Genomic DNA, 12,116 nt, shown 5'->3' on the forward strand with positions numbered 1-12,116 from the left:
TCCTTGTCTCCAAGTCCAAAAAGTCCCTTATTACATTGAGGTTCATGAATTTATAGCTATTCTAGCATAACCAATCTTTCGGGTTCATAACTACATAAAAAGTTAGGATTTGGACAGTGGGAATTCATTTCACAACTAATTCCAACCTGTTACAAAGTAAATCACAACATCCTAACTTTCGTTACAATAAGTGAAACATGTCACTTTCCACCACAATGAAAGATAAAAAATGCTCATTTCATTGAGGTATCCTTCCATCTTCATCTCCTTCCTTTGTTTATCATCACTTCATCACCTAAATAGTTAGAATGTGCTACGAGGTAGTCATGCCATATTTGTTTGAAATTCCATGAACTTGAATGAACTCAGAAAGGTTGTAATTGTTGTCTTTCATAACGGGTAATGATTAAGCCACAACACTTTATCCTATGAGAACTCATATCCTTGTTTCTTACCGCTTTGTATCTGCATCTAAATACTATTGGACTACATCTTAATTCGCCATAAGAAAATGTGGTATGTCTATGCTTTGAGAAGAGGAAATTCACAAATTGGTACCACATAGATGTTCACTTGGTACCACATCAGGTTAGAGAAAATTAAGGGGGCCCTATCACTATATAAAATAGCTTTCACACAAGTATATATAAAGTAAATAGTTTTTGACAAACTCTGTCACTACTAGCCTGCGATAATTACAAAGCTGACAAATGTCTCCCCACCATTCAAATAACTGCCACAGATGTACCTTTCATAACTATCATCCAACCATTTCAAATTTATACCAACATCGCTATAGCTGACCCATCTTTAAACCTATTAACAAGGCTAATGGTAATGCAAGGATGATTAGCTTTAATACTATTCTACTCCTCCTCATCTTCCTTTAACCTCTCCATTAACTCACTCTCAGCTACATAATTGCCACTACACTCAATTCTCTTCAATGTTTTCAACTTTTCCAATCCATTTGGAACTTTCTTGACTCTCGAGAAATCCCATATCTTTAGTATCTTGAGTTGTTCCATTGCTCTGTCCTCTAATGCTGGGAACTCTTCCAATAAGGGGAAGCCTTGAACTGATAGTTAAACAAGGAAAATCCCTTGACTCTCCAAAATGCTTTGGTAATTTTGTGCATTTTTTTATTCCAATTTAGAGATAAGACTTCGAAGTTGGGGATCTTTTGTAGTGCTAGATAATCACAACTACAATAAGTCAAAACAAGGTTTTTCAAATTTCCTAGAAGGGATAGCCAACTAGGCATAGAGAATTGACAGAGATGAAGTGAATCAAGATCTTTCAAAAACCTCATTGTTTCTGGGAAAGGAGGAAGAATCAATTCCGTATCATGTTCCTTTTGAGGAACATTATTCCATAATCCAAAAATGCTGCATTTTCACTAGGTGTACAAGGATTCCACCTTCAACACTCTTGAAACACTGTTTATCATTAAGGGCCCGTTTGGTTGCTGGAATTGGACCAGAATTAGAATTGTGGTAACCCAGTTTTATTAAATTCACTGTTTGGATAAAAAATAATAAAGTGGAATTAGAATTGTAGTATTCTAATTTTACCCCAAAATGAGATTACCACACTTCCACTCAAATAGGTGGAATTGAGAATTCAATCCAAGGTTTGGATTTTGGAGGATTAGAATAAAAGTAAAATGAAAACATTTTTGATGTCCGCTGCCTTTGTTAACCTAAAATATGTAACAAAAATATGTTTTACCATGCTGCAAACATTTTTTTGCCATTTTTACACGTTTCAGGTTTCATTCAGCTTTGAAGATTTTTCTTCTCTCATTCAGATGATCAATTTCAAAACATTGTCTCTGTGATATAAGCGAGGGAAACCAACTCATTTCTATTGAACTATTCCTTGTAGTCCTCGAGGTGAATTATTCATCATATACCACATTCTTCATTTTATAGAGAAGCATGCAACACTGAATCATTCATCATAATTATGCAAAATGTTTGCATTATTATATCATGTCTACTTGCACTTGTAGAGGGGAGTGGCTCATTGAATCAAAGGAGTGAGCTGTACGTCAATGGAACAATGGGTGTCAAGTAAAGTTTGGTTTATGATAATGGCAAGTATGAACTGGCCATTTGGAATAGCGATGAATCTTTTGATCATTACTTGACAATATCATTGAACATCAACGTTAGGGAAACTGACTCTATAATGTGGGTTGTGCTGAATCCATGCCCAAAACAAACTTGTAAGTTGATCCTCCTTCATCAAAATAGATTGGACATTTAGGGAACCAACTGGACAAATGACACAAAGGGAAAGCAATATGCACACATGACCATAATCACAGATGAAGGCAATCTTGTTGTGCTTGCCACAACTGGAGATCATCTTTGGGAGTCATTTGATCATCCAACAAATACTCTTCTTCCTGGACAAAAGTTTAAACTAAGCCATACCCTCTTTTGGATGGGCTTCTCCAGACCCCAACAAAACTATGAAATATAGGTTTTCTTTTCGAATGGATGAAGCTCTTGGCATTGCTCTATTTGCAGATCCAAATAATATTTTTAAATTGCCATTCCAATTTTATGAACCAAACGTTGAAGATGTATCTTCCCACTCATCTTGTGGGATAAACAAACAGGCCAATTCTTTTTTTCAATACTTGATTTTGTAATTCAAAACCTACTTTTGACAAAATTAGGTTTTGAATCAAAACCTAATTTTGCTATTTCCACAAAACAAACGAGCCCTAATAGAAATCGTTACTTCATGGAGGCTGATCATGTTGCTCACATCTTTTAGATTTAACCACTCCTCTTCAAAACCAAGCTTCAACCATGACGATCTCAGCATCTTCAGATTGACAAGCTTTAGTATTCCCTTAGGCATACAATCCAACATTTCAGAGCATAAGATTACATTGAGATAGGCTAGAAAATTGAGTTCTCCTATCTAGTGTGGTAGCCTTTGCAAGTTTACACAATTTGTAAGATCAAGAAACTGAAGATACTTAAGCTTCCTCACACATTCTGGCAACTCATTAATATTTGTCCTAGATAAATTTAAAACCTTGAGAAGTTGCATGTTGCCAACAGATTTAATTAATGTGCTGATCTGAGTATACTCAAAGTCAAGAACACACAATACTCTGAGATGACCAAACAAGTTCTCTGGAATTTTTTGGATTTTGGAATTTTTTGACAATGAAAGAGTGTGGAGAAATTTTTGATTACAAAGACTTCTCTGTGAGATAGCATCAATGTCCATACCCTGTTGAGCCAGTAATATCCTATGGCAGCTTTTCAGGAGAGAGGGAGGAGCAAACTCATATCTATTTTCCATAGAAATATAAATGGACAAATCCATCATTAGCTTGTGGACAGAGCAAGAGAGTGATGCATCTAAAGATCGTCTAGTTAGATCAACTAAACATAAATTTGCAAGCTCATTCAGGTAACTCATCCCAGGGTAAAAGCAAAAACCTGTGTCACCCTTTTGTAAAGGAAAAGGCTAACAAAATTATAACTATTTACATTCAATGACATAAAATTGGTATTATTATTTTCAATTTCGAAATGAAGTAAAGTAATGAAATGTGTAGAAATGGATGAAGTTTAGGATTATAATTTTTAATAATTATTTGAATTAAGAATTGATATATTTTCCTAATTTTTATAGATAATTTTTTAGATGTTGAAAAATGCTGAAAATTAGGGGTCTAGTTCCCACCACAAAACTATATTGAAATAAACTTATTTCCCTTTGATCTCAGGCTATGTTATAGATAACATATATACCTAGAACAATTAAAATAAAAATAGGCTTTAGATCTATATTTTCTCTTTTATGAGGATTGAAATCTCAACTCACCTTAAATCGATAGTTTTCATCTCCCACCACATTTTTCAAAAAAAAAATATTCTAACTAGGAGAAAAATTATGCTTTCTAGAAAAGGATTCTCTCCTCTAGAACTTCATATAATTTTTAGATTTTTTTGATATGATCTAATATTATTTTCTTTCTCAAAATTGACATCTTTTCAAGTGTTAAAATATGTGGTTGTAAAATTTTTTAATTACAATGTATTATATCTAATTAAAACACTATAAACTCTATATGAGAATATTCTTGACTCTGAGTACTATAAAATGATGTTTACATATTATTAAAAAATTATCATAAAAAATAGTTAGAGTTATTGAAATGCCATTTTCTGAAATATTTTTATTTCTTTAGCAATTGGATACAAACTAGTATAAAACATGCATTTAATAGACATTTCGAAGTAGAAAAGTGTGAGACCATATATATCTTAGCTATAATTAATTTATCTAGATCACATGTTTAAAAAAAAGAGATTTTTAGATAGAAATACTCAAGTTCAGTCATTTTGATAAGTTAGCCTAAAAGGTGACACAACTTTTTACTTTTACCCCTCAGCATCCATCTCATCTTCTCCAAGATATGATGGAGTAACAATTCCCTCTGCTAGCCACAAATGAATGAGATATTCACAGGGAATTATATAGTCCTTGGGAAAGAAATAAAAGTAGGCAAAGTAGACTTTCAAGTGTCGAGGCAGGGAGTCATAACTCGGCTGTAGGATTTGCAAGATGGGCTCCTTTGAAATCAGCAGTTCATTCAATTTCAATTCCCACTCTTCTTGTAGACTGTAGTTTTCCATTGATGTGACAACCATCTTCACTGCAAGAGGCAACCTACCACATTCCTCTTCCACTAAACGTGCCAATCTCTCTAGGTTAAGATTAGGGCAAAAAGTTAGAGTATGTAGAGAGAGATGGTTTTAGTACGTAGAGAGAGGTAGTTTTGGAAAGTTGTATGTAGAACGCAATCCAAACTCGAACTTCTTTCTTGAAGTTTTAGTACATGGAGAGAGGTAGTACGTGGAGACATAAAAGTAGGAGAAGAGAGAAGATTTTAAAAATAGGCGGGAATTAACCCCTCTCTCTCTCTCTCTCTCTCTATCTGGAATTAATTTAATTAAATCTCCCTCTAAAATATCCAGGTAACACACATATACTTCAGTAAAAAAAGAAAAGAGACAATAAATGATAAAAATAATTAAATCTAATTTATAGAAATAAAAAAGATTAATAACTAATTAAGTACATATGATTGCAATTTGCAATAATATATATGACAAATACAATAAGAGATAATTAAATTTAACAACCAATGTCTCAATAATGTACAACTTGACATGCTACAATCCAAATAATTCCATTTTCAAACATATAGTAACAACACAAAATAATTATTATTTCTAAATTAAGCCTGATAAATAACTTGATAACTTATTTTTTAAACATATTAAACTAACAAACACTAATCACCAATGAGGTTATTTTATTTTCAAAATGCAAACAATCCAAATTGAAAGCCTTAGTTTAAAATATCACGTAGGTGTAGATATTATTAATACATATCTTAGTCAAACAACCACTTTTTTAAACTTAGAATATGATTACAAAACTAATTAATATTTCTAAATTAAGCTCAAAAATTCAATAATCCTATTTTCAAACATATTAAACTAATATAAAGTAATCATAAAATAGTATCCTTATCAGTTAATCTATTTGAATATTAAGGGTGTGAAAAATTACGAACATCTAATTGGTTACCGAGTGTTTGTTATTTATTTTAATTAATCATTTTTATGTGTTAAACGATTTTGTACCCAAGACCTCCCACATGAGAGGCTTACAAGTTACTGTTGTGTTTTAGACTCTTGCCTCAAATTTGATTAATATTACATCAATATTAATATTAATCTATGTATTGATGTAATAAAACTATATAGAATAGAAGATTTTTAAAAAAATTAAAAAATATAAAAAAATAGTTAAAGTTAACATATATTTTTATATATTTGTGCATCCTAAAATCCGCTCATACCAAACCAATCAAATCACATGAAAATAATTTTCATGATTTAAGAAATTAAAAAACCCACATGTATACTTTAGTAAAAAAACAAAAGAGATAATAAATGATAACAATAGTTAAATCTAATTGATAGAAATAAAAATATTAATAACTAATTAAGTACATATGATTGCAATAATATAGCCTATGTCAAATACAATAACAAACAATCAAATTTAACAACCAACGTCTCAATAATGTACAACTTGACATGCTACTAATCAAATAATTCTATTTTCAAACATATAGTAAGAACACAAAATAATTATTATTTCTAAATTAAGCCCAATAAATAACTTATAAGATAACCTATTTTTTAAACATATATAAGTAACAAACACTAATCACTAATGAGGTTATTTTATTTTCAAAGTGCAACAATCTAAATTGGAAGCCTTAGTCTAAAATATCATGTAGATGTAGATATTATTAATATGCATCTTAGCTAAATAACCTATTTTAAAACTTAGAATATGATTACAAATTAATTACTATTTTGAAATTAAGATCACAAATTCAATAATCCCATTTTCAAACATATTAAACTAATATAAACTAATCAAATTGTAAAATAAACGTCACAAACAAATTAATAAAATGATTTACATTTAAAACATATTACCCTATCATAAACTAATCATAATTCTAAATTAACCTCATCAAATAACTTAATTAGATAACCTAATTTTCAAACATATTACACAAACAAAAGCAAATTACTATTTTTCTATTAAGTCTATTAAATATCTTAATTAGAGAACCAAATTTTCAAACATATCACACAAACAAAAACTAATTACTATTTCTAAATTAAGTCTTTGAAATAAAGTATTTAGATAGCCTAATTTTCAAAAATCTAACATCAACAAAAATTAATCTTTTTTTAAAATTAAATCTTTAGAATACACAATTTGTTTTCAAATGTATTGCAATGGAAACAATTATAACATACTAGTGATATTATATTTCTAAATCTAATTGATTTAGGAAATATGTTCCTACTTCTATCTCAAGTAATTACATAAGATTTGATTATGGTCAATGTTTCTACTTCTATTTCAAGTAATCACAAAAGATTAAGATTTGATTATGGTCAACATCATATTTAAATTCAGAGATAATAGTAGAAATTCAATATGTGTCAATTATAGATTAAAAAAATAATGTTTCAAAAACTATGGACATCTTGACATACTATTAATACATAACTTAATTAAATCATACAATTTTCAAATATTTGACACCAACAAAAACTAATCACTATTTCTAAATTAATCCCAACAAATAACTTAATCAAATAATCTAAATTCTACACATGACACACCAACAAACAATCTTAGTCTTATATCTTAATTTTCAAATATATTACATTGACATAAACTAATCAATATTTCTAAATCAAGCCCAACAAATGACTTAATTAAATAATCAGAAACTCAAGCATATTATATTAACATAAATTAATCACAATTTCTAAATCAAGCCCAACGAATCACTTAATCACACAATATCCAATTTTAAACATATTGCACTAACATAAACTAATCACTGACCTAACAAATGACTTAAGCAAAAAAACAATTCAATTTCCAAACATACTATACTACTAATTTTCAAACATATTATATTAAGCAAACAATTAGCTAACCTAATTTTCAAACATATTATATCAACATAAGCAATCAAAAAATAACCTAATTTTCAAACACATTGCATGAACATAAACCAATCAAATAACCCAATTCCCAAACATATTCCAATAACATAAACTAATCACTATTTCTAAATAAACCCAAACAATTTGACTTGACCCATAACCTCTAAATAACCCAATTTCCAAACATATTCTAATAACATAAACTAATCACTATTTCTAAATAAGCCCAAACAATTTGATTTGACCCATAACCTCCAAATAACCCAATTCCCAAACATATTCCCATAACATAAACTAATCACTATCTCCAAATAAGCCTAAACAATTTGACTTGATCCATTATCTACCAATAAAAAATTCAATCTCCAAGCATTTAAATAACACAAAGATATACAAAATGAGACCAAACAAGATATTTATTTTTCCTCAAATGCATTGCTTGAGATACAGTTCAAACCAAGTGTGAAAGAATAAGGCGTGGAATCTCTCTTGTGAAGAGGCAGATGGACAGGTGGGTTTGCAGTGGATTTAATCATAATCAATAGAAATAATAAAAACCAAGAAATAAAATCATAAAGAGGCCCACAAGAATGAGATATGGAAGTCAATTATTTATCCATACTATTTAAGAAGGCAATAATCTCACATATTCTTCTGTCCATTTGCCATTTGTGGTAGAGAATTGCTTGTCATCATCCGGCATTAAATAGATTGAAGTGAATTTGACATATCACATGTGGAACAGCACTGACATAACAAGATGTCATTTCAGAGCAGCCTCAAATCTTTTGAAAATCTGGTGATGTAATGCAAGAGAATGAGTAATGGGATTATTTTTTAATGAGTGGACGGGGGTCATTGAGTTGGTAGTGGGAAATCCACATCTTTCATATTCAATTATCATGCTCCATTGGAATTCAGTTGCCATGTGACGCGTAGCCACACTGGTCAGCAACAGATCTTGTCCCTCATCACACCTCATGCTTATCAATGCATTTCTTTGGTTCTTCTGCTTGTCTTCTCTCATATCCCTATTGCTCTTGGGCATATGTTCCAATGGCATCTCTCAAAGCTTTGCTTTGATTCAGTTGAGTTGATGTGGGTCATTATTCAATTGTTTTTTCTGGATGAGTTTTATCAGATCATTTGATTCTGATTAAGGGATTAATGGGTTTTTGAAGGAAGTTGGAATGTTATGTTGTATGCATATAGAACAAGTACACTAATAATTCGACAACAACAAAATAACAATTCAATCACAGATAGATGCGGCTAATGCGCTGTTAATGCTCTAGTTTCTTATTGTATCATTGATCAACATTTTCTAGTTACTTTTCTATTAAAAAACAACTCAACAACAACAAAATAAAAAGAATCAACCAAAGCAAACTAAAAACTCAACTTCTAGGCCACTTCTTTATAATTATCATTAAGTCAATATATTATTGGTTGAATCTTTATAATTTAAAGATTGATTTGTTGTTTGGTTGACATTTTACTTACGTATTTGTGAAATGCTTGGTTCGTCTGTTGTAATTCTTTGCAATGTGTATCTTTCTCTCTACTAATTGACCCATTTTCTATCGACTCTTCTTGTGTCTATCTTGTAATATGTTGTCTATGCGTGCTTATCTCCCACTGTTAAGTTGCTCTTGTGCAATTGTCTTTTGTATATAGCAGATGTGATGTCCAACTCATTTTTCAAATGATAGTAGTTTATAAATTGACTCAATTCAACATGTTAATATTGATAATTTTTGCATTCTACAACACTAAGGTGACAAATTAGGAGGATCAACCTAGTGAAAATTGCCTAAAATCCATTGCAATATGCAAAATCAAATTTTTTTTATAGCATACTATGTTGCTATTTTGTGTGTAGAATAAATACATTCTTTGAGTCTTGGTTTATTTTATGTGTCCTAATTTGTTTATAATCAACATAAGATTAACATATGGCTGGTTGAAATCTTTAGTAATGTATGAATTGGAGTATCCTTTGATTCATGAATTATTTAAAGTATTGGTGTACCATTTGGTTCATATATTATCCGATAATTGACATACTATTTTGTTTATATATTATTCTAGTATCCGCATACCATTTGGTTCATATATGATTCAACTCTATGACACTATGTTTTATTCTTGTAATACTTTGCATTATGTATCTTACTCTCTACTGATTGGTAATCTATCAACTCTTCCTCTTCTTAGCTTACCATATAATTTGAGTTTTGATTATTATATTTGGGTTCTTTTAGATAATTTATTTAGAATTACCATAACATTAGCATATAATTAGTTGAAATATTCAAATTTACGCATTGGTATATAATTTGATTAGTACATATCAGGTATTGACATACAATTTGGTACATATATTGCCCTAGTATTGGCTTACGTTTTTGTTCATATTTTATTCAACGTCTTCAACACTAAGTTTTACCCTTAAAATTATTTGCATGGCACGACCTCCACTCTACTAACTAACCATTCCTCATTTCATAGTAGACCCTTTGTCCATGCTTGTCTCCACTATTCTTATCTCAATTCTTTTTACCACTTCCAATGTCATCTACTTACCATTTCTACCACGATCTCCACTTCACATGTTACATTGTTTTTTGATACATCTATTATTATTTCTTTTTTTTTTGGTTCACTTTTATTGGATCTATTTAGATCATGCATTTTTAATTACCATAAAACTAGCATATGACTAGTTGAAATCTTCATACAAAGACATTGGTATATCACTTGATTTATATATTATTCAAGCATTGGTATACCTTTTGGTTCATATTTATTCAAGTCTTCACTTCTAAGGTATACCCTTGTTCTTGCATGACATTCACCTTCCTCTATCCTAATTGACCCCTTTTTATTCTATTAACCATTCCTTTTTCCATCTTGTAGTAGGCCTTCTCCTAGTGCCTGCCTTTTATTTTACCACTTCTAGTGTGATGCCCACTTCCTATGTTATATCTTTGTCTTCTAATCTATCTATTTTCATTTAACTCAATCTCCATCACCTTGCCCACTTATAGTGATGCTTAACAACTTGAGTAAGATCCCTATGGATATGGAACAGTTATAGAAGAACTTACAAGAAGCTCTTGAGCATATTGATATTCTTATTGAAGAAAGAGATGCTTTGAAAGAAAGATATGAAGATGCTAAAGACTACATGAGAAAGCTGGAAGATAAGATAGATAATCTCAAATCCAAGAAAGATCCGAAAGATTAGATCAAGGAAAGTGATGAAATTTCAAGACTAAAGAAAGAAAATGATATCTTAAACCATGAACTTAAGATTACAAATCTAAAGTTGAGCCTGAAAAATGATGATGGTAAAATTGAATTAGAGACGAAGTCTAAGAATGCAGATATGAGATCCAACCTTACCAGAATGACATATGAACTTGAGTCTACCAAGTTATAGCATGCAAAACTTGATAAGTATAACATTATTGTGAAAGGAGAGTTAACGAGTAGTCTAAGAAAAAAATTAAGAAATTATATTCTAGCAGTGAGAATATTGATGAACAAATATCTTTTTAGAGACCTTATGATAAGACTGGTCTTGGATATTTCATTGGAGAAAAGTCAACTAAGAAATATGAAGCTAAAAAGGAACCCAATCCTAAAATTCATCAACCTATGCAAGACAAATAATATTTGAATAAGATTGAGTCAAATCAATCTGATGATGCACCTAAGGAGGTTGAGAAAGTCAAGCAACTTGAACAAGTTGATGAACCTAAGAAACATGAGAAAGCTGAATCACCCAAAGGAGTGAGATATAAATTCAAAGATAGATGTTATGGATGTAATGAAGTTGGTCATATGAAAAGGGACTATACAAGTAATTTATTTAAACTAGTTACGGATTTTTATTATTATAATTGCCATGGTTTTGGTCATAGAGAAGCTAATTGTAAGAAACCTAAATTTGATAATAGTAATAGAAATAGTAGAATGTTTAGAGGTACTAACCCTACAGGAAGAAGATCTGACGAAGGAAACAATGGAATGAGAAGAAAATTGTGTTTTACAAGTGTAACAACTTTGGACATATTGCTAGAAATTGCAAAGCACCTGTTAACCAACTTGGACCTACATTTGGAAATAATGCACCAGTATGCTAGCTATGTAACAACTTTGATCATATAACAATATTCTATAGGATGGATATGAGGAACAATTCAAGGAATCCAAATTTTAGAAGGAACATGAACAAAAATGACTGAAGAAACGATAGCACTAGTGATATCCATAAAGACAATGCAAGAGAACATGTAGAAGAATTTAAATAAGTATTTGTCAAAGAAAAAGATCCATCAAGTTCACATGTGGTTTTGGAACATAAGTCAAATGAAGCACCTGAAGGCATATTGAAGTCATTTTTAGTAATTGATTCATCTTAGTTGAATTAAGCACTTTTATAAAAGAAATGAGCATCATAAAGGTGGAAGAAACGTTAGAGAAAGAGTTAAGATATGCACAATCAGTATGAGA

The 12,116-nt window shown here is 30.4% G+C and overlaps 1 pseudogene; it reads right to left on the minus strand.

Annotated features, from left to right (window-relative positions):
- Positions 1-738: 738 nt before the first annotated feature.
- The window catches only part of LOC149570064 (putative disease resistance protein At3g14460), a 140,924-nt pseudogene continuing 129,546 nt past the window's right edge, over positions 739-12,116 (minus strand).

The sequence above is a fragment of the Cupressus sempervirens genome, chromosome 3, assembly GCF_028749045.1.
Source record: "Cupressus sempervirens isolate cs-2001-9-10 chromosome 3, ASM2874904v1, whole genome shotgun sequence".
NCBI lineage: Eukaryota > Viridiplantae > Streptophyta > Pinopsida > Cupressales > Cupressaceae > Cupressus > Cupressus sempervirens.